Genomic DNA, 23,931 nt, shown 5'->3' with positions numbered 1-23,931 from the left:
AAGGCACAGGCCTTGGAAAGGGGGACAGATTAAGTGGAATTGTCAGCATGGAGACGGTGGGAATTCCCGTTTGATGACTCCAAGTTTTCTGTGTGAAGCAGGACTCAGGTGACTATTGCTGGAGGAGAGGGGAGAAGAACTGAACCATCCAATCATAGTGAACAGTGTCATGGCAGAACATCCGCTGAAGACAGCAGCTGTTCTCATCTCTGCTTCAGAATCTTGTCTGCATGGAGTTAAAAATTTTTGCTTTGCCACTGTAGCTAGGATGGGGAACAGCATGAGGTAGTGTCTTAGTTTGCTGGAGCTGCCTAGCAAAGGACCACCGATTGGAAGGCTGAAGCAAGAAATATTTATTTCTCTTGGTTCTGGAGGCTGAAGTCTGAGATCAAGGCCTCTGTAGGGCTGATTTCTTCTGTGTCCTCGTTCCTTGGCTTGTAGATGGCTGTCTTCTCCCTGTGTCCTCACATGGTCATCCTATATGTGTCTGTGCCCTAATCTCTTCTTACAAGGACGGCAGTCATGTTGGATTAGGGCCCAAAGGTTAAATTAGGACCACATTTAACCTTAATCACCTCTTCGAAGGCCCTGTCTCCTGACACAGTAGTTCTATTCTGATATACTGGGTGTTAAGGCTTCAACATTTGAATTTTGAAGGATGCAATTCAGTTCATAACAGGTAGATGAAGGTGAATGTTTCTCGTTAGAAAATGGCAATGTCTTACTGTCTTTAAAGTTTTATTTAAATGTTCCAAGTGCACGCTTGCCTTTAAAAACAGAAAATAGCAACAAAACTTTTATCACCTCTCGTATCCCTGAAGTCTGAATGTACACTTTGCGCTACATTTGTGGCTTTCTTTCTCATTCACTGAAGTATCAAATACTTCATAGAAATTTTCCATACTTTGTCTTAGTCCAAAAATTTGTTTTGAGAAGAAAGGGCAAGTGAAAGTCACCCACTTCTCTTTCAAGTAGATCCAGAGAAATGATAGTGTTTTTCCTGTTTCTTTGAGAATTCTCTGGAGCAGCTTTGCTCTAAAATGCTTTTAATAGGAGCCGAATTAATTTTTTTTTTTTTTTACAACAACCAGTCGTGTAGTAAAGATAGGCTTAAAAAAGTGGATATTAATTTTTTTTTTTTTACACCAAAAGTGAGATCGTTTCAGTATGAGTTTTCTGAGAAAATGTTAAATTTAATCTTAGAAGAGTCTGACAAAGTAAATGAAATGCATTGTTTAAAGGTTTGACAGGTATTTTTCCCCTCATTTAAACTTACAGATACTATGATCAAATTTTTTTTTTTTTTTGAGACGGACTCTTGCTTTGTCGCCCAGTTTTTCGTGCTTTTTTGCGATCTCGGCTCACTGCAAGCTCCGCCTCCCGGGTTCACGCCATTCTCCTGCCTCAGCCTCCCGAGTAGCTGGGACCACAGGCGCCCGTCACCACGCCCGGCTAATTTTTTGTGTTTTTAGTAGAGACAAGGTTTCACTGTGTGAGCCAGGATGGTCTCGATCTCCTGACCTTGTATGATCACATTCTTTATGAATACATAACCCATTTTACTCCTTCACACTCTTTGTATTAGGGTAAAACTGCTGATGGCTTGCTAGGATGTCAGATGTATCACTTCACATTAGATTTATCTGTGAGTTACAAAGGCCTGAAAAACAGTAGGTTAAACAGGATAGGAAAACGTTTATTCCTCAGGTAAGTGTGCTCAGAGCAAAGGGGTCCAGGACTTGGAAGTGCCTCCATCGCCATATGGAATACAGACTGATGCCTTGGTGAAAAAGCTCCTCCTCATAGTCCAAAGTGGCTGCAAGAAGTCCGGCCATCTCATCTGAGTTCTGATCAAAAGTGTGAATAAAGTAGTGAACAATGTCATACCCTGTCCTTTCAAGGAACATTTCTGGAAGTTCCATCCATTTGCACTTAAATCTCACTGGCCAGAATTTATACCTAGATTCCTGGGATCCTGAAGAGTATGATGTTTTAGTAGGGTGAAATACTGTCCAGAATAAATTCTGTTGAATGCTGTGCAGTGCTCCTAAGGAAGAGATGGAGAAGAGATGTTTGTGGTCACAAGGGCTGCTGGTTCCTTCGCGTACCATAAGCGTACCGTGGCTGCTCTGAAGGACATTAAGATAGGGCAACTGTGGATGCCCTGGCCCTGGGCAGAGAGAGGCCTGGGCTGCGCAATAATAATGGTAGCAAGAAAGTGAGAACACACATGAGCAGTGTTTTCCAGAGCTGGCACTTGCAGAGCCATTATCTCAATCAGTCCTTATAATGACGTGCTGAGGTAAACAGTATCCTAGTGCCGTGGACACTCATGGTATAACATAAATTTTCTAAAATAATTCAATCCATAAGGGATGAGTCCCTCATTCTGGGATCTGAGTTAAAAGTCTGCCTGCTGTCTGCTGGGCCCGGCTGCCTTGGCATCTCTCGTGGTGGTGAACGCTCTGCTGGCTGGTCCCACAGGGAGGTGGGGTCATCCCTGCCCCTCCACCTGACCTCGCAAATCCCATGATTTTTCTTTGCTCATATCCTTGACATCTGTTCATTGCCTATCTCTGCCACCACCACTATCTCTTCCCTTGGATGGTTGCAGTGGCCTTGCGAGTTACATGTGCTTATGACATTCTCATATTCCCTTCCAAACAATCCAAAATGTAAAGCCAGGTACATCCCTTACCTCCATCAAACCCTTCTGTGGCTCCTCTTGCCTTCTTGATAAAGCCAGCTTCTGGGTCAAACCCCACCCTCCGCGATCTGGTCCTGACATCCTCTCTCTTACTGGTGCTTTTTCCCATAAGCTTGGGCTTCCTAGCAATTTTGAGCTACTTTCATTTTCTGAGTTGTTCCCCTCCTCCTCTGTCTCTCTTTTTTGTGCTTTCTCCATCGAGATGTCCTGTTTGCCTGACTGACTCTTGTCCACCCCTCAGGATTCGAGAGAAGCTTCCGCAGAGAAGTCCATCCCTCCAGAGGCTGGCTCGGGGCCCCGGCTGTGTGTTTAGCTGTGTTGCATGGTCAGCTCGTGCTCATCTCCCCCGGTAAACAGCTAAACCTCAAGGGCAATGCATTAACTGTGTCTTTTTTTTTCTGATGCTTTGACATCTTGGTCCTGTGGACGCTGGAGAGGCTGCCCCTCCCAAGGTGAGCCAGGGTCTGTAGGGTTAAAACATTTGCCTGCAAGCACACCCTCTTATGCAAACCAAGCAATGCAGAGCCCACACCCCGCACCTCCTCCATCAGGCTCCCGTCCTCTGGGCCACTGGAATTCCCCTGATCACCCCGAGGTTAGGGACCAGACAACTAGGAACAGCCCTATGCCAGGGCCTGCTGAAATGATTCAAACCACTGGTTCTGAGCCTGTCCACCCTGCTCTACCTGTTCCTTTCTATGGAAACCACAGTAATGCCTCCTCCCCACCACGTCCTCTGCTCCCGACGCCGGTGGTTCCCGTGCGCCCTGTGTGGTTTGGACTGCCCTCTTCTCTTGGGAACTGAGGAACACACTCTCAAATGGTGTTGTCTCCCGAGCAGTTGGCCTCATCATACCTGAGTAAGACTGCAACCTCCACTGTCAAACAGGCGAGGGCTTTGTCTTCTTCCCCACGGCACCGGGTGTCCTCACAGTGCTTGACACACAGCAGGTGCTTCGTAGACACTTACTGAGTGATTGGCTGGAGGAAAGAAGGGGGTGGTTGAGAGAATCCAGGAAGACTTCCTAAAGGGTGTCGTTCAAATGGTGCATCGGGGGAAGCAGGGCTCTCCGGGCGTGATGCCTGGGAAGGACGTCCTGGGAGGCTCCGCAGCCATCCTCTCTGCCTGGGATACAGTTGGCTTGCCTGCCTTTCTTAGCTGTCCACACATCCCTGAGATGTGTGCTCCCTGCCCACTCAAACTGAGTAAAAGCACTCAATTATATGGATTGTCACAGCATTTTGTCACTCTCCTTTTGGTACCAGGAACAATTTGTAATTTTATACTTGCTTGTGTAATATGATGGCTGGTCGTGTCCCTTCCTCTAGGTCATTAGCTCTCGGAGGGCAAAGACTTGGCTCATGCCTGTAATCCCAGCACTTTGGGAGGCCAATGCGGGCAGATCACGAGGTCAGGAACTCGAGACCAGCTTGGCCAACATGGTGAAACCCTCTCTCTACTAAAGATACAAAAAAAAAAATTTTTTTTAGCTGGGCATAGTGGCGCCTGCCTGTAATCCCAGCTACTCAGGAGGCTGAGGCAGGAGAATCACTTGAATCCAGGAGGCGGTGGTTGCAGTGAGCTGAGATCACATCACTGCACTCCAGCCTGGGCAACAGGGCGAGACTCTGTCTCAAGAAAAAAAAAAAAAGAAAAGAAAGAAAAAGTTCAGTAATATTTGTGGGATAGATGAACGCATACATTTAGGACACAGGGGGTGTTTTAGGGTCACTGAACAATGCGGTCCCCACCGGGGCGTGAAAGGAGATGCCCTGGAAAGGTAGACTGGGGCTGGGTGAGGTAACCCTGCGCAGGTTCCAGTCCTGCAGCTGCCATTTTGGAAACAACCATCTTCTAAAGAGAAGGTGAGACCATTGGTGAGGGTGGAAACAGGGGAACGAGGAAGAGGCGGCAGGGCGCTGGAGAGACGGAAGCGTGTTCTGAAGTGTGTTTCTGCAATTCTGTGGAAGGAATTGAGGTTGAACCCCTTACAAATATGTGTCGCCTTTTTTTCTGGCCTCAACTCCACAAACAGTGTGAAAGTGCTCCCAGTTCTAGTGCTGGCAAACGTAATTTCAGGGTTCATTCGTCTGCCCCTTGTCAGCAATTTTCCACGGGCCCTCTTTTTTTTTTGTAAGTCAGAAAAGATACACATAAGAAAATACAGCACATTTGAGAAAAATGCATACAAGCCAAATGCAGATCCATTGTTTACTGAGCTGGTGAAGCCAAGGCTCCCTTGCAAGGCTGCATTATGGGTCTTTTAGGAGAATTGATCCTCTGCGTGTGTGTTGCTGTATGAAGTGCTCCTGTGATTAGGTTTTCAACAAAGACAGTATGGAAAGGAGAAAATCTGATCCCAGTTTTTCTATGTGTAATAAAAAATATTGACAAAGAAAACTTCAAGGGCAAAATCTCGAATTCTTAAGTCTCTAATCACACACACGTACACACAAGGTACACACCAATCCACCTCCCTTTGTGTGAGGAAAGGCCACTATGTCACAATTTCCCTTTGCTAACAATTCCATGTTGTCTCTTAACTGGAATGGATTTAATAACTGGGAGACTGAGAGCCATTGAGCTTTGATGACCCTTGAGTGGCCTCAAGTTATAGGACAAAAACTACCGAGGAAGTATCTTCTAAGGACTTGGGTGATTTCCGTAAATGACTCCACTTTAAATTGCTAGGATTGTGTAGCCGCCTGCAATTACTGGTGTTCTAATTTCCTGGGACTAATTTTAGAGGGTGGAAGATTTTAATCATGGAAAGGAATTGTTTCCATTGTTCAGACTAACTTCAGAAGCAGAGTTGAAAGCCAGTGCCAGAGAGAGCCCCCAGAACATTCCACAGGGACTGAGCGGGCCCGGCCCGGGGCCTGCCCGTCGCCTGAAAGAGAAAACCTGCCACGGAGCCCGGGCTTCTCTGATCCTCCCGCCAAACGTTGTCTCTCGTTTAGCTTTCTTTGTGTCTGAGGATTTAGCGAAGGCCTCCGAGTGACTTTCTGCCTATCCTTTTTCCTCGGGAACCCCAGTGGCTGACAGGGCCCCCGGTAATGTGGCCTTCGGGTGCCGGCCTTCTGAGTTCCTGTGGAGGGAGCGGGCATGGGGGAGGGTTGAAGTGGGGTCTCTCTCTCTCTCTGGCGCCCGCCCACATAGAGCTTTGTGCACTTTTCTCTCTCTCTGTTCGCACCCCCGTGCCCAGGAGATGGGAGCAGACACCAGCAGGCCTTCCCGTTCTAGCCCCAGGGAGTACCCATGTGCCTGGAAGGACATCTCAGTGTCCACCCTGTCCAGCCTGTCAGGCCGTGTGACCGCTTCAGAGCTAACTCACCTTTTTTCTCTCCTGTCCGTGTGGATCTGTACCCCCAGCTTGCATCATCTTCAGCTCAAGATTTTGGATTTATGGAAAAATAGCTATTTCATTTACTGTCACCTACTAAAGGTGAGCCACAAGTACCAGGTGATGGGCAAAGTCATACTGCTGGTGTCTGTGGCTCCCTTCCCTGCTTGCTGTCCTATGCAAGACCTCCTGGTGGAAGGACGTCTCTCACACTGATTTTTATCTGGAAATTCCCCGTGCTGCCTTCCTGCCTGTGGAGTACTCAGTCTCTGCCTTGAAATGTCCTAGGAATACTTGCATTGGAAGAAAATACTCAACACACTACATTTCAATAGATACAAGTTCAAAAGGAAACTCCCGGGTGGTGGGGTGGTCAGAAGCCTGTATTAATAAAATTTACAGTAAATGAAAAATGAAGAGAAAATACACGTATACACTGTATGTCCCCCGCTAACTGTATTCATTCCTAATACATTTAATAGTGGTTCGTTTTCTTTCCCGTGTCTCTAATTTTTCTGTGAGGAACATACATATAGACCATGGAAAGGACATATGCTGAAATGTGTCGTTGCACACCAGCCTGGGGACGCTGCTCTGAGTCACACTTCAGGTCCACAGGTTTTCCAGTCCAGGATCCTGCCTCATTTAGGCTGCTATTTTCCTGAATGCCCTTCCAGAATGCTGTCCACCCCTGCCTGGACAGTCCTCGTTAGAGGGAGGGCACCGCCTTCCAGGCCACAGAGTCCCTTGTTGGGCAGCTTTATTGCTAGAAAGAAAAAGAATGAAAACCAGCGGGGTTAGGTAAAGATGAGAAGGATGGAGAGGGAACAGAAAACATTGCTAATATGTTGAATTTCAACTTTCTGGTGACGTCTAGATATTTGGCCCGGTTTCCCGTTTGAGCCACACAGAACCAGGCGATCTTTCACAGACTTGGCACCCTCTCCTCTTTGAGAGCCGAATCATGCTTCCTCTTCATTTCCATATTCTCAACACCCCAAGTTCCTTCAGTCCCTCATTAAACAGGCTTGCTTTTAGCTCCTCACCATTTGAGTTACCTCCTTCTAGACTAATCATAGTCAAACTGTCCTTGGACAGTGTGTTTCCCGGAGCCCAGCGTGGCGCCCTGCAGTGGGCATGGGCACGGGCAGTGCACTGCGTGGGATTTTTCCTTCTCTCCATCCGGGTGCCATACACAAGGGTTTTCAGCTTAGGGCAGCAATCGCGTTTTCAGCGGTTACATCACACTGTCAGCTTACATTAACTTTGTGGTCATCTCTGTTCCAATATCTCAAACTCATCGAGTGAGTCAGTTAGAACCAGGGTCGGGGAGACCTTTCCATTGTGTCTTTGTGGGGGCGTCAGGGGACATTAAGGCAGTCACCATATGGGACCATAGGAAAGGAGCCAGCAGGGAGGAGCGGCTCTCTGACAGCAGGGCCTGCGGGATGAGGGAGCCGCACCTGCTGTGAGAGTCCCTTCAGAGCCAGTGCCCCTTTAGGTGCGTGCGCACTCTTGGGATGACAGAGTTTTGCAAAAACTAAAAGCTTCAGCTGGGCGCAGTGCCTCACGCCTGTAATCCCAGCACTTTGGGAGACCGATGCGGGTGGATCATCTGAGGTCAGAAGTTTGAGACCAGCCTGGGCAACATGGCAAAACCCCGTCTCTACTAAAAATACAAAAATTAGCTGGGCGTGCTGGCGCCCACCTGTATCCCAGCTACTCAGGAGGCTGAGGCAGGAAAATCACTTGAACCCAGGAGGTGGAGGCTGCAGTGAGCCGAGATCGCACCACTTCACTCCAGCCTGGGCGACAGAGCAAGACTCTGTCTCAAAAAACCAAAAAGCAAAACTCTAAAAGCTCCTCCATGAGGGGCTCAAGCATCCTTGTGGTGGAAAAGGAGGTACACAGAGCACAGCAACTGGGGGCCCCAGGCAGTGGTGTGTCTGGCAAGCCAAGTGGAGGGGAAGACAGACACAGGTGTCAGGGAGAGGGGAGCGATGGGGCCAGGGCCGCTGTCTAAAGAGGCAGAGTGGACTTGGAGAGAATTCTGGAGCAGTGCAGAGACACAGAGCAGGCGGCAGCCTTGAGTTCAGTGCAGGGACTGAGTGGCCCCATCAGGCACATACACGTGGGCAGTAGCAGCTATGTTGTGATCCGAGGGCCACAGGCCACGTGGCTTGGGACGAGGGCAGTCCTTGCTTACCTGGTTGTTTTCTTAGAGAGTAGAGTCTGAAAGGAGAGCAGTTCATGCCTGGAACAAAGCCCCACCCAAGTGCAGGTCACGGGCCGTGCAGATAACAAGGCAGATGAGAGGCTTCTCTGTGACCTCCGGGAGGATGTTAGAGGAATGGGAGGATCTCAGAATGGGGCCAGATGAGGTCCTGCCAAGGGCGGATAAGAGCCATTTGGGCTGTACATGGGACCTTAGTGGTATCCACAGATAATCTGGCCTGGGGGTTACAAGGTTTTTTTTTTTTAATCCACAGAAATGTTTTAAACTAACCATGTAACATTGTTTTCATAGAGGCTTTATGGTGAGAAATCACAGAGTAAAATCACCATTTAATTCTGTGACTTCCTGAACGGAGCTGGGTCCAGGGTAGGCCCGCGTGTTCGGGTTGTGTGGACTGGGCCACATCTGGGGTATTAGCAGTTCTGTTGAGTTCTTCCTCTCAGCGTGTGGGGCTCTCCTGCATGGGAGCCCCAGCCCGGACAATGGAAGACTTCCCCACACGCTCTGGAAGACATGGGGATAAAAACTGTTTGGTGCCCAGGTCAGACCATAGGGATGTTTAACCCTCGATTTTACTTTTCAGGTTTGAAAATCAGACCATTTTAATGTTTCATTTTAGACTTACTCGTGCTGTTTCCCTATTGCCGAATTTCACTTTCATAAGGATTTTTACTGCAAAGGGGATTCTCAGGTGAGATTCTCTGGTTCACACTTTGACATTCTAATCCATAAAATTAAGCAACAGATAGGATCACTACAAAAAACCCACTTAATATTGCTATGATGATGTACATGCCCCTTTGTAAACTCAACTTGAATCATCAACACGTGTCTTCCTTCATGAGAATGTATAGATGCTGAAAAAGTCATTTTGCACGTAACTTGGGTTGGAGATCTCTTTTAAGACATGTGACACATTTCAATTTAGAATTTTTCCAGAAGAGATTTTTAATTTACAGGCCATTGACTTGCCTTTTCTTTTTCTCCCCCTTACATTGTGCTGAACTTAAAACCCATTTTAGCTGTTATTTTTGTATTTATTGGATTGCAGCCCTCTTAATGAGATTTAAATGAAAAGTCCTGAAGTGCCCAATCTAGACTTCATATTGCGCCCACATGGCTTGCTGCAGCAGGTACCGTACCAGCGGGGGTCCCTAGCTGTCATAGCTGTACGAGCCTCCTAATTGCTTGTGACATGGCACTGCCTTTTGATCTTGACCATGTTCTCCTAATTATTTAATCTTTGACAACATGAAAACATGTTTAACCACATACCATGAATAAAGATCTAGCACGACTTTTCTCCTGAGGCCTAGTTCAGGCTGCATATTCTTTATGTGCACAGCAGCTAAGGCAAAGAAAAAAAAAAAAAAAGGTTGATTTCCTGTAATCTGTTGAAGGAGAACTAGGGGATGGGGGTGGTGTGTGTGTGTGTAAACATCCCTCCAGCCTCTCCCACTCTAGACTTCTTCTCCTGAGACTTTTCTTGTTTGTTCCGAATCACCCCTGGAGTTGTTCAGTTCTCAAATGCACTGTTTTTAGGCTGACACTGTCTGACAATTTTTTCTAGCCTAGGGAAGGCAGGGAGTGGGAACTCATTGTTAGAAAAGAAACAAGGAATTGATTCTGGTGTGTTACACTTGCGCTCTTCTATTTAGGAATATTTACGTTTTATTTTATTTAGTTCCCGTGTCTGTTTTCTTCAATGATTTCTAAGCTGCTTGTTGGTAGGGCCCTTACTATGTCATCTATGAATCACCTGTGCTTAAAAAATAATTGCTATGTGAATGAATGAATGAGCAGATGAGTAAATTAATTTCATCCATCAATGAGTGAATAGTAAATGACGTTTGTCTTTGGGGACTTTGCTAATGCCATATGTGTACCTACTGAGGCATCTCTGTGAAAGTCTCAGGAAAATCTGCATCGTTTCTTATTGGGGCATCTTGCTCTGTGCTCTCTCTGCATCTCTTCTTAATTGTGGCAAAAAGAATATACCACATAAAGATTTTCCTCCTGGGTCTGAACAGTACAGCCCAGTGTTCTGTAACTGACAGAGGCACGCCAAACTGTTTTGCCTGGGGCACCAATATCCACCACATATGCTAGAAGGATTTATCTCAGCTCTTAACCTACTGCTATTTCCTGGCAGAAGTGTTTGCCAGGGTAACAGGCTGCCTATGTATTTTGTTTAATATTTGTTGGGTAGAGGGTTAGGGTTAGGGTGAGGGTGAGGGTTAGAGTTAGGGAATCGAGGCTGTGTGGGAATTCTCACCAGTGGCCTGGAAATGGAATACATCACAGGTTGCAAACTTTTCTGCAAGGATCAAGCTAATAACATGTCAGCCTTGTGGCCTTGTAGGTCTCTGTCACAGTGGCTCAACTTTGCGGTTATAGCACAAAAACAGATCTAGACAATGCAAAATGGCCATGGTGTGTTCTAGTAAATCTGAAATTCGAATTTCTTGTGATTTTTCCATGTCATGAAATATTACTGATTTTTTCATTTCCTCCGCTGATCATTTAAAAATGTAAAAACCATTCTTAGCTTGTGGACTGTAGTTGGCTGCCCCTGCAAGGCAGCGGCAACATCCACTTATTGTACTTTGTGGGACCCATGAGAAGACTGCAGTGAGATGGAGCAGGACAAAGACAGCACCCCTGCTGAGGAAGCCTTTTGCATGCAAGGACAGCATTGTCGTGAAGGACAGCGTTGTCGTGAAGGACAGCATTGTTGTTCACCATAAACTTCTTTTCCATTGACTTCCAGCATGTTGTTAGTGGGTTTTTCTGTTTGTTTTTTTGTTTGTTTTGAGACAGAGTCTCACTCTGTCGCCCAGGCTGGAGTGCAGTGGCGCAATCTTGGCTCACTGCAAGCGCCGGCTCCCAGGTCAGCCTCCCGAGTAGTTGGGACTACAGGCATACGCCACCATGCCCTGCTGATTTTTGTATTTTTAGGAGAGAAAGGGTTTCACCATGCTGGCCAGGCTGGTCTCGAACTCCTGACCTTGTGATCTGCCTACCTTGGCCTCCCAAAGTGCTGGGATTACAGGCATGAGCCACTGCGCCTGACCCTGTCGCTGGTTCCTGTTTGTTTGTTTTTGTTTTTTGAGACGGAGTCTGGCTGTGTCACCCAGGCTGGAGTGCAGTGGCGCAATCTTGGCTCAAAGCAGCCTCCACCTCCTGGGTTAAAGCGATTCTCCTGCTTCAGCCTCCAGAGTAGCTGGGATTACAGGGGCACGCCACGGCTAATTTTTGTATTTTTAGTAGAGATGGGGTTTCACCATATTGGCCAGGCTGGTCTCAAACTCCTGACCTTGTAATCTGCCTGCCTCGGCCTCCCAAAGTGCTGAGATTATAGGTGTGAGCCACCGTGCCCAACCCTGTCAGTGATTCTTAAGGCCATTCTTAACTTGAGCATTCTACCTTTGGTTGTGTTGCCCTCTGAGACTGCACGGTCTTTAACAGGCCGGGAGCTGGAACTTCAAAGTCCCAGAGTCGTCTCTGCAGAAGGCATATTTCCGCCAGCATCCTGTTTTCTGTATAAGATTATATCATGACTGTTGTGCCTGTCAGTTTGGCTACGGAGAAGAGATGCTTTGGGATTGGAACAAATTATGCTATGGCGTCTATGCCGTTGAGCAGCTCCGTGGGAGTGATTGGAGAGGAGAAGGATCGGGCAGTGGAAGCCAAGGGTTCCCTGGACTTTAATGCCACAGTGGTCGCCACACACTTACAGGGGCTACAGGTCTTCTCTCGTCTGTGTGTGGAGTCTCAGCTGTCCTATTTGTACCAATAACATAAAGGGAAAGGGTGAAAGAGGTTCTTTTTGCCCTTCCCATAACAGCATTCTTTTTTTTTTTTACTCTGAATGAGTTAATCAAGCCATCACATATTCCCATGCCTTTATCATTAATTAGGTAAAAGTCTGGACTTCATGCCTGCAAGAATTGATAAGAAACCAATCCTTGGGATTTTATACTCTTAATTCTTTTTTTCTTTTTATAAAATTACTTTTGAAATGAAAGGAGATAGAGGGAAAATATGACATTGAGTCATCTCAGACCAGCTTCGTCCCATGACGTTTTAATTTCAGGAATATTTTGCCAGAACTCATTCCAGAATTGGACAAAAAAATAGAGTAAGTCTAAGGAAAGATTTACCTGCATTTTTTTCCCCAATTTTTTGCCAAGTCCTCTGTTCCAACTCCCATTTGTCACACAGGGCCACATTATCTGATACTTACGCCTGAAAAATAAGAACGATGCATTCACATATAGATGGAAAGTTATTTTCTTAGAAATTCAAGGAGCAAAATCAGCTGTCAATAAGCTTTTAGAAGGAAAGGAAAGGATTGCTAGGAATGTGAGTGTGATGGATCATTTCTAGTAATATTTGAGACACTATTTGCAACACCTGTCCCAAACTAAATAAAACATTATATAGAGCGTGTGGAGCAACTTCTACTCACATCTCATGTTTGCTGCGGGAGTACAGAACGCACACACACTCATGTCATGGACACATGTGTCAAATTGATCATACTCCAGAATCTGCATGATCAAACAGTGCTGAAGTAATTTTAGTCCTTGACATAATCCACTTCTCAGTTTCAGGACCTTTTAAAGCTGTTTCCATGAATACTGACTTAAAGTCACCCATGTGTGCAGAATAAAGAATGGAATGAGAAACATCACACGGCAGCAGAATGCAGAGGGATCTCTCATTTCAAAACAAAACCGGTATTTGGGTTTGCCATGACTGCACAACTGTACTTCTGCACAAGTGTCTTCGCTGCAGGCACATGGTTCTTTTATTTAAAGGTTTAGAGTGGGGGTCAGGGTCTGTGCTGATTTTATGGATCAATTTTTTAAAACTTGTATGATATAAGGAAGGGATGAATCGAATTTCTTTAAATAATTTCCGTAGAATGTTATTTATTCTCATCACTTTAGAAAAATGTGCTTCATAGTAATCATTTGTTCTAGGTGGGCGTCACATAGAACTGGGTAAGTGGGTCCAGTCTCACCCAGTCCATGCACCCATCATCTGAATAAGACACAGCAACATATAGGGAGGCACAGTATGGCTCAGCCTGCTGGGATAGAGTTATGTTTGTCTCCGTTTTAGTGAATTCTTTGATTCACATTTCTCCATTGACCATCCTTCTCAATGTAGAGTGTGTGGGAAATAAAAGCCTAGCAACATCTCAAAGAAGTGAGTTTTCAGGAGAGTTACAAAACAACTACAAAGATTGACAAAAGAAACGTTTTCTGGGAATCACTACACGGGAGGATTTACCGAGTTTTGAGGGTACACTCATGTGAATCTGCAGATACATTTGTCGTAAGGTTTGTCCAGACAGTAGGACAAAGGGGCTGAGACAAAAAGGAGTCCTAACTGCTTCAAGGCTTTCCCCACCTGGGCAGATAAACTGGCGATGGGAAGTAGCCAGACCTAATACAGAGGTGGCAGTGAGGCTTGGCAATCCAGAGAACATTTGTCATGGCTCCAGGGATTTGGATCCAATTTTTAAATAATAAATGTGCAGGCCAGACAAAAATGCACCTGTGGGCTGTGATTTGTAACCCATGAACCAAGTGTTCGTGGGGGGCAGGGTGTGTCCCCACAGTCGAACCACCCAAATGCACAGACAGAATGTTTGAACTCTGTGTAGCGAACAAAGGGCTAGAAATAGAGCTGAGTTCTGGAGTCACTGCTGAATCTGGGCAAAGAGATCTCAAGATCACAATCAGAGAGGGGAAGGCCTCCAACGAGCAAGAGGAGGAGGAGGAAAATAACAGCTCAAATGCTTCAGGAAGGTGGACAGTTGCTCATTTATCCACTCATTTGTTCTTTCTTTTTAAAAATTGTTGTTGCTGGTTTTGAGTAATATGTTGCCTGCTTCCATTATTCATAAGGTAGTCATCTCTCTGGGATGATGTCAAAACAGAATAAAAATGGCAAACATTGGTCATCTGTCCTTGGCCCTGCTGGGGTCATTCCTTGCTTTCCTGAATGCATTTAAGAAGAAAATGATTTCCTTGCTGCAGAGACTTTGTGTCTGTTGGGTGGTGGGACTCTGGGGATACAGTGTTGATGTGGCTGCCTCAGAAGAAGGAAAATCTTACTCTGCACTTTCTGAGGAGAAGGGCAGCTTCAGTGAGTGGCTGAAGCTGTGAGGGCTTTTCAGACATCAGATGGGTGACTTTTATGAACGCTGTAGGAGATAATGTTGCATCGTGCTGGTGCTTTACATTCTAAAGAGCATAGAAGACACAGAGAAATACATTTCCTTTTACAGTAAAAAAGAAAAAAAAACCAAAAACTGATGTGCAGGTCCTCTTGATTTCAAACCTGAATTGCGTGTCTGATCAGTGTTCCCTAGAGGATGAACGTCAGGGAAGGATGACAATTGTAGGATGACAACTGGGAAATGAGGTGCAGGATGGAATCTTGGAGAACCACAGACCTTAAAGAGAAAATGTCATTTCCGATGGGAAGATGAGGATGAAAATGGCTTTCAAGCCACAGGACCCACAGGGTTGGGCGGTGACATCATTCCAGCGCCACTCTCTTTCCCCTTGCCTTCTTGTCTTTCTCCTCGCTCCTCTCTTTTGTTCCCTGGTTTTCTTTCCACTTCCTGCTGCTTCCTGGGAGACTCAGGAGACTGGACCCAGAGCTTCAGCAAGTGAGTCTTTCCCACCCTGTTCTACTCATTTTTCTCAACCCAGGTCTGAAGACCACCTTGAGGGATGACAGGGTAATTCAATTTCCAATCCCATTTCATTCTCAGTCTCTCGGTAGAAACTACCAACAAGGCACCAATTAGGGGAAACAAGAGGCCCAAGGAAAACAGAAGTTTGCTACTGTATTGCCTGTGTGTGTTTTGACATTTAGTTTGAACTTCAACCTGGCCTGTGCTCCTTTGGGAGCTTTTAAAAAGAAATAAACTTCGTCTCATTACCATCAGATACAATGATGGGGGAAATGGGCTGGAAAAACCCTGAATCTTTTCTGAGCCCTAGTTTGCGCTTACAAAGAGAAGGGCAAATTCTTCACTGCTGTGCCATTCAGCTATTATGTTTAACAATCTAATTAGAAAGGCCGGGTAGCCCGTTCCCATTGTAAAAGCTAAGACAGTACACACAAGCAAATCCAATTAGACAGCTGTCCTGTACAGATCTGAGCTGCCCTCCGGCCAGGTTCTAATGAACGGCCCTCCACCCCAGCCCCTCCCTGCAGCCCCCGAGAGATGGATTTTGTCCATAAACTGGGCCAGATGACAGTGGCGGCACATTGAGTGTTGCCCACCCCGCGACAGGCATCTGTAGTTACCTGCTCATTGGCACGCAGCAGGAAGTCTTCTCGGCGGCTCCTGCCCAGCAGACTTGACTGCGCCTTCACCGGCCTCGGCTCCTGCCCAGACCTGAGCCCTGTTCTCCTTCTGGACTATAATGCCTGCCCCATTCAAGCAGGTCAGAGTCATGCTAACAGGTGGCAATAAATCAGAGCCATTGCTTTCGCTTTTATGGATGTTACTTTCTGCACACCAGGGACTTATTTAACTTGAAACAGACCAAAAGCTATACATTGAGCCGCATGTTTGCCGCGCCTTCGTTTTTCACCACGTATGGCTTACATTAAGGCACCCCGTGTTGAGCAGATTGCTCACTGCGACTTAGTCATCTGTTTAGTGTTTGGCATGTCCCACAAGGCAGTTGTGGTTATTCACAAGTCTATTAATTAAAAGGAGAACTGGTAGGGGACTACCAAGTGGGCTGAGGGATCGTGCGGCCACTTCCAATCCAAAGATGTATGAAAAGGTGCGCCTTCAGAACCACCTGCGCTCCCTCTCTGGGTTCATCTGGCATCAGCAGTAATTGTTGGGACCCAGCTTGTGAAGAAACACTCTTGTCACCACTGCATCTGAAGAAGTTTGACGTCAAAAATTAGAGCAGTGTGATCTGAGTTGACAAAATTGAGATTGTGTGAAGGTTTCCATTTTTCACCCTCGAATTTCAACAGGTAATGACTCATTGAAAAACATCCAAATTACGTTGAAACTGCGCCTTATCAGAACAGAAAATACAAAGGATTTCTGAATTCTAGGAAGTGGAACAGAACATACTGTCTATTAGCAAGGTGAAGGTACTAACAGAACCTGCCTTCATTTTCCTCAGCATCTCAGAGACCAAGTATTTCTCACATCATCTATTTTTTCTCAAAGCCATGAAACAAGAACCACGGAACACATTTGTTTTATAGGCGAGAAACTGAGTAATTAGTATTGCAAGCTTATCCAAAATAGTTTTACCACCTACGGTCATGGCAGAAGTGAGAATTATTGAATAATAATTGTTTGCTTATGAATTCCCAATCTTCTGATGTCGTCCTACGAAAAAGAACTAGATTTTGAAACTATCCTGGAAAGCAAGTGTTGCAAAGTTTAGATTTGATCAACATTTTTTGAAAATAATAGCTTGCCTTTCCAAGGATGTCCTATGGTAGATTGTTCTGGAAAGACTAGGTAGAGTAATTGCATATTAGCTGATGGGTACATAAGACAAGTATCTTGGCAGATGAGACTGACATTCCTGGCTGGAACCAGTCACTGTTTCCGTGTTTTGTGGGGTCTGGGAGTTCAGGGTAAAGTTGAAAACAATATTCTTACAGAAATGCAGGCGAGGGAGGCAAAGTCATTGGATTAAAGTAAGGGCCAGTGTCGTCATTAAATGATGATACCTCAGTGGCAAATCAGTTAGCAAATGTATACTTGGTTCCATAAAAATGTATTGATTACCTACTCTGTGAAACCAAAGAATGCATACAGACTTCTCTGTGGCTCCAGCAAGTGTGTAATCCAACTGGGGAACCAGACACTTGACCCCCAAAACATAACCAATAATTTATAATGGCCAGCTTTATATTCATTGGAAATGGAGAAAATGCTGAGGACTGATATAGCAATGAGCAATGTATTTTTCAAGGTTTTAAAATAATTTGTAGAATAAATGAAGCTATGAGCAGTGGAATTCTCAAATCTGCAGATGGCATGAAGTTCCAGGTATAGTTTTATGCTGGATCCATGAATAAGAACCTAAGAATAGTAGGACAAGTTGGAATGGTGATTCTCACACAGCAAAATCTAATGAAAACAAAAATAAAGAACCAGACTTAGGTCTTAAAATGTAAATGCTTAATTGCCTAATGGGGCAAATAGTTTTCAGCAGACTACTTAACAAAGCCGTTGGGCCTGGATGTGGTGGCTCACACCTGTAATCCAAGCACTCTGGGAGGCCGAGGTGGGCGGATCACCTTGGTGATCACCTGGAGTTTGAGTCCAGCCTGGAAAACATGGTGAAACTAGATACACAAAAACTTAGCCGGGTGTGGTGGTAGCAGGCACCTTTAATCCCAGCTGCTTTGGAGGCTGAGGCAGGAGAATTGCTTGAACCCAGGAGGCAGAGATTGCAGTGAACTGATACTGCACCAGTGCACTCCAGTCTGAGCAACAGAGCAAGACTCCGTCTCAAAAAAAAAAAAAAAAAAAAAACAAGGCCTGTAGGGTAAATGAGTCAAAAGTGAAAGAGGAGAGAGGGTGAACCTGAATTAAGCAGCTGCTGTCAGGGCCCAGCAGCTGAGCTGGGCGCTCTACTCAGGTTTCCTCATTTCTGCCCATTCTGCCCACGGCTGAGCACCACACACAGCATGAGCATTTTCTCCTGTTCACTGTGCAGGTGCCCCTTGCGAGGTGGATGCCAGCTTCACTTTACAGATGAGGTAACTGAGGCTCAGAGAAGTTAAGTCCCTCAGCCAAGGTGCTACAGACGGCAAAGGAGAGGAAATGTGTAAAGTCACTCTCTTGTGTTTTGAACCAAGCCATTCTGTCTTTCCAAGTTGTGATGTAGCTTCACGGATAGGCATGCAGTACTCAGAGAAGGGGAGGCAGCAGTCCTGTTCTGTGGGGCGAAGGTGGATTTCACTAATAAGTGCATGATCATGGCACCAGATGGCCTGGGTTCTGTTAAAGCAAGTTTAGCCTAAAGCTACCCTTTACATATTTAAAGTTCAGCCTAAAGATTCCTCTGTATATAGTGAATTCTAACCTAAATGTAGGTTTAAACAAACTGGAACCTACGCTTGTGTCAATCACTGAATTCTGGCCAATCACAGGCATCCAGTTGTTCAAACCTTACTCCAGTGAGGCAAACGCTGGGCTGTAACCAGTCCGGCTGTTCGTGCGCTTCCCTTCTGTTTGCTGCACGTCACTTCCCTTTTTGTCTATAAATCTCCTTCCACCACGGGGCTGTGCTGGAGTCTCTCTGAGCCTGTTCTGGTTCAGGAGGCTGCCCAATTCGTGAATTGTTCTTTGCTCAGTTAAACTCTTAAATTTAATTTGGCTAAGGTTTTTCTTTTAACAGTCCTATTGCAGCTCTGCCACTGAGGTGCTGTGTGGCCTCAGTCAAAAGAATGAAAAACAACAAACCTCTGTGCCTCAGTTCTTCGTTCTCTAAAGTGAGAGGACGAGTAGATAAGGGCAGCACCCACCCCGCTGTAGATGGCTCAGATGATTCAATGAGGGATTTTGTAGAAAGCGTTTTCAAGTGGGCCTGGCACCGTCTAAGGGCAGATGTTGTTACTGCTGTGCTCAGACTGGATAATACCAGGCCACACACTGTAAGAGGCACCTTGGCAAGTAATTTTTCTCAGAAAATGACAGAGCCGGAAAACAGCTTCCCTGCGGAGTCGTAGAGGATCTGAAGGCGTTTAGGCCTGTGTGATGAGAGCCGCTGAAAAATATTTGAACTCACTTTGCTCTACGTTAGCCCCAAAAAAGAGCAATAGAAGAAAATGAAGAGTGTTTTGTTTCATCATCTCCCCCTAAATAACGACGTCAGGTGTTTCCAGAAGCCCTAAAGCGCTGCCTGGCACCTGGGAGGCGCTTCTGGGCCACCTCTGGAGGATCTTCCGCATGCGGGGCTGTGTCCCCTCATCACAGGCACCCCCATGGTCAGTGTCCTCCAGGCACGATGCAAAGACACTGCGCAGATTCCGCTGACCAGTGACCAGGCTCTGAGATGCAGGGAGGCAAAGTCCCCTGTCTACCCTCACATTAATTTATTCAAAAAATAGTTATCAAGTGTCTCTCATGTTCTAGGCATTGTTCTAGGCACTTGAACAAAACAGACACAGCTGTTGCCCTGGTGAGACTGACATTCCAGCCGGGGCGGTGGAACCAGGAACATATCAGCTTGACCTTGACCTCACACAGGGGCAATAAATGGAACCAAACGAAACCACAAGTGTGAAAACTGAACCTTCTAAGTATCTGACACCTCTCTTTTACTCAACATGTATTCAGTTGACCAACATCCAGCTAACCTATTGGCTACCAAGCATTTGTCTATACTGTCTATTATTTAACTCCCGGAGTGAACCTTTTAGGGAAGTATTAGTCCATTTCACAGGTAAAGAAGCAGGCTTAGGAGCATCCGGTGACTAAAGCGACACCTGGCGATTCAGGCCCGACATGATTTTCATTACAAAGGGCTGCCCTCCAAATAGAGATCAAGTAGGCAGAGTATGTGGTATCCTCTGTGGCAGTTTCTCTATGAAAATTGGTACCTGGGATCCTTTGACAAAGGGACTAGTCAAGATTGGGCTGCCATCTCTAGACCTTCTGGCATATAAGCATGTGATGGTCATAAGCTGCCCTGGTGGCTCTGAGCTGTCTGCACGTTCCAGCTGGGGATACTAATTCAATCCAGTGTCTCTAGGGGTGGCGTCTGGGAGTTGGTTTTAAGGCTCATCACGAGGCCGGGTGCGGTGGCTCACGCCTGTAATCCCAACACTTTGGGAGGCTGAGGCGGGCGGATCATGAGGTCAGGAGATCGAGACCATCCTGGCTAACGCTGTGAATCTCCGTCTCTACTAAAAATACAAAAAATTAGCCGGGCATGGTGGCGGGCGCCTGTCGTCCCAGCTACTCGGGAGGCTGAGGCAGGAGAATGGTGTGAACCCGGGAGGCGGAGCTTGCAGTGAGCTGAGATCTGGCCACTGCACTTCAGCCTGGGCGACAGAGCGAGACTCTGTCTCAAAAAAAAAAAAAAAAAAGCTCATCATGAGCTTTAAAGCTTCTGAGGGATGCAGTGCAGGATTCAGGTAGATGCATGTGGGGCCTGTTGGGCATAGGAACGGGTGTGGATCTGACATGAGCTCTGCAAGCCGCGACCAATTCCTGGCCTAGTATGGTGAGTCTGTGAGCCCCGTGGCTCCTGCTTCCTCATGGGTCACTAGAGAAGGATTGTGCATTGGGTGCTTCTCGCTGGACCTTTGCTTCTTTTGCAGTTCCAGGTGGGAGAAGCAGCTGTAAAAATGCATGAATTTAGGGTGAATAGGGTCCCCCTGTGTTCTTGGCACAGTGACCTTGAGAAAACTGGTCAGAGGCAGCTACTGTGGCAGTGAAATCTGCGTTGCTTGTGGTACCTTCAGTCCTTAGCAAGCAGTGGCTGTGTTCCCAGCTCCAGTGAGAACCACCGAGGAGGCTGTCTGATGATCAGAGTGGTGTTTCTGCTATCTGTCACAGAGCCCATCACAGGTCGCTCCCCAGGCAAGGAACTGAGGTAGGGAGCACTCGTTTCCCCCACAGACGGATGGGACAGCAGGGCTCTCTAGGGCGAAGGTACTCAGGAGTATAGGGAATCATCCTCTCATGGGGCCTTTTTGGTGGCTACACATCCTGAGAAACATCCCTCAGGCTGGAGCCTGCTGGATCAGTGCCAGTGCTCACACACAGCCCCACTGCAGCTCTGAGCTGCACAGATGGGAGAACCTGGGCGGCATTCGGGCCATGTGATAGCATATTGGGATAGAGATGTGACAGCACATGATTCTCTCCCATGTCCAGGAGCCTCACATTAGGCAGAAAGTGGAAATTCAGGGCAATGTACATCTTATTGGAACATCAAGTCCTTTGCATGAGACATATGAGTTTAGGTTTTCTAAGACTTTCCCTTTACAATCCCATGAGTATCCTTCCTTGAGATAATTTTCTTTAGCTTAGATCTATCTCTAGGAAATGTTCTTCTGGAGCCGAAGATTTATCTTTGCTTTTAAACTTTTAATCTCATTCTCTTCTCCAGTCACAGCCTCTGGGTGCCATGAGAAACAGTCCCCTTTTTCCTCAGTGGCACTCACATCCTCTAAAGACTTGTAGGCAGAGAGCCAGCAGCCATCTCTCTCTTGGTTCACTCGTTTGTCTGCTTCCAAACTCATCTTTCTCCAACTTATACTTTCCTAAATAGCCAGTTCCTTTTAATTAATCTTGGGACTCATCTCCGCTGCGACTGCCTTATGTTGGTAATAGTATAGCACTTTAAAATAGACTAATTTGCACATGTAGACATAGCTATAAAATTCACCCATTATAATGAGGATATATATATATATACTTCCACATTTATATGCAACACCTTCTGGAAAATTCTACTTCCAGTCTCCATCCCAACCTTGTCCACTCACATCGTAGAATGACAGAGAGGCACAACATCTTGAGTTCATACATTCTCAGTCTATGCCAGGAGACAACTGCACAGACACAGTGTTCAAATGTTGGCTCTTGTTATGCAAATTGTTTACATGAAAATGATCACAAAAATCACTTTATTTGATATAGGAAAGAAAAAGAATTTTAGTTTGGAAAGTCGTAACAGAATAGAAGTGAATTCCTAGTTCTCATAGTCCAAAGAGGAGCCTTCCCTTTTCCATGTTGTTATAGAAATGATTTCAGGATGTACAAATAGGTACAACCAACCAAACGGGATTATTTGATAAATATTTAATTTCTGCAGTGTCATTTGGAAATGATTGCAAATATGCCTATTCAGAGTGGAGGAAAATCCTGCTCTGAAGACTGTGGTCCATGCAGTCTGCATCGTAACCTCTGCGACATAAAGAGAAATCCATGTGCTCTGAAAGGCTGCCCTTGAGTACCTGTCCTGGTGGGAATGAGCCAAATTCAGTACCCACCTCATAAAATCTGAATGTGTGTCTCACTAGGGCTGGGTTTTCTGGAGAACCACCCCCATTCACATGGAATGAAATTACATCAAAGCACTGAAGAGAGAAGAGGCATCTAACATAATGTCCTAATAAAAAGGCCAAGAGGACTGGCCCTTATCTCAGGTATGCACACGCATTAGCTCCTGCCATGGGCAACTGAGTGTTTGGGCATTGGGATTAAAGATAAAAAGAAATCATTCTTCATAATGAGAGAGAGTGCCAGGAATTTTTCTTGCTTCATGAAATAAGGTAATTCCCTGAGCTAAGAAATAATGAACAAGACAAACTGGCAGGCAGACCGGAGGGGCTCAGACAGGTGCCTACTTTCAAGGAGTCTGTAGGGCGAAGAGGCGTCTGCTCCCGAAGGACTTCAAATAGCCATTTGTTACACCAACCTTATTAATAGACTGAAGTAGGGATGTGATTAGGCTGGGGTGGGGAATGCGTGTGGGTAAATAGCAGTGGAGGAGATGTGCTTTAAATATTCTTTCTGCGTAGGATCTGAGAGTAGCATCGAAGATGATGTTAACCCTTTAAGGAGCCACCTTTTAACCGGATAGCAGTAGACAACAAGGGCATTTCCCCAGGGGTGGATCAGGCTCCGCTTTGAAAACCAGTCACCCCGATGACTCCTTGACCTTGTTGGGAGAAACAGCCTATTGTACCTGGCCCAGTCTATCCTGAGGGGATTCTGACTTGGAGGGAAACTCTATGTGGCAGGAGGTGGCTCTGGGGACCCTGTTTTCACGTTGGGGAAGCCCAGCCTTGTATCAGGGATGGTGCTGGCACAACAGCACCTGAAACATGGCCTCTCATAGGGTAGCTACTTGATTAATATCAAGTGAATGAGTGAATGATGTAATCAGCAATGTTCAGGTTCATCAGACTCCTTTTGACCTGAGCCTCTATCCAGAAACCTAAAAATATATCTCACTGGACACTTTAGTAGGCTTGCTTCAACTGTCCCTTGTTCCTCTTTGTTTCTTCAACGTCTTAACTGTATGTGGGTTTGTGGAAGATACAGGAAGAAGGCACACTTCATTGCTGAGCCTGAGAAGACTTTGCAAAACTTATGAGAGCCACCTCTCATTCTACTTTCTCTCCAGTCTGAGCCCTGGAACCTGTTGGCAACGCAGGGAGCAGCTATCTGCCCTGTGAAAACTGGGACTAGCAAAGGAGTGGGTGAGGAAGCTGCCGTGAGCACTCCATAACTTCTGCTGGTTCTTGGCTCCAGCGATGCCAGGTGGAGTCGTGTCTCCGGGATTTGCCAGGTGGCTCCCAAATTCCTGTTGTCTACTTTAGAACAGTGAGGCTCAAATTTCAGCATTCCCACATACCCCTGAGGATCTTGTGAAAATATGGACCCTGGTTCGTCAGTCCCGAGGTGGAGCCTGGTTCGTCAGTCCCAAGGTGGAGCCTGGTTCGTCAGTCCCGAGGTGGAGCCTGGTTCAGCGGTCCCGAGGTGGAGCCTGGTTCAGCGGTCCCGAGGTGGAGCCTGGTTCAGCGGTCCCGAGGTGGAGCCTGGTTCAGCAGTCCCGAGGTGGAGCCTGGTTCAGCAGTCCCGAGGTGGAGCCTGGTTC

General features: G+C 46.3%; 1 long non-coding RNA gene across 1 annotated transcript in view; it reads left to right on the top strand.

Annotated features, from left to right (window-relative positions):
• Positions 1 to 5,560: 5,560 nt before the first annotated feature.
• LOC105523857 overlaps positions 5,561 to 23,931 on the top strand; it is a 64,808-nt gene continuing 46,437 nt past the window's right edge. Inside the window, exon 1 of the long non-coding RNA XR_001003654.1 lies at positions 5,561 to 5,705. This is a non-coding gene — a long non-coding RNA (uncharacterized LOC105523857). The remainder of the gene's footprint in view (positions 5,706 to 23,931) is intronic.

The sequence above is a fragment of the Colobus angolensis genome, unplaced genomic scaffold (genome assembly GCF_000951035.1).
Source record: "Colobus angolensis palliatus isolate OR3802 unplaced genomic scaffold, Cang.pa_1.0 Scaffold113, whole genome shotgun sequence".
Taxonomy (NCBI): domain Eukaryota; kingdom Metazoa; phylum Chordata; class Mammalia; order Primates; family Cercopithecidae; genus Colobus; species Colobus angolensis.
The sequence above is the reverse complement of the archived record's forward strand: the minus strand, read 5'-3'. Positions and strand labels throughout refer to the sequence as shown.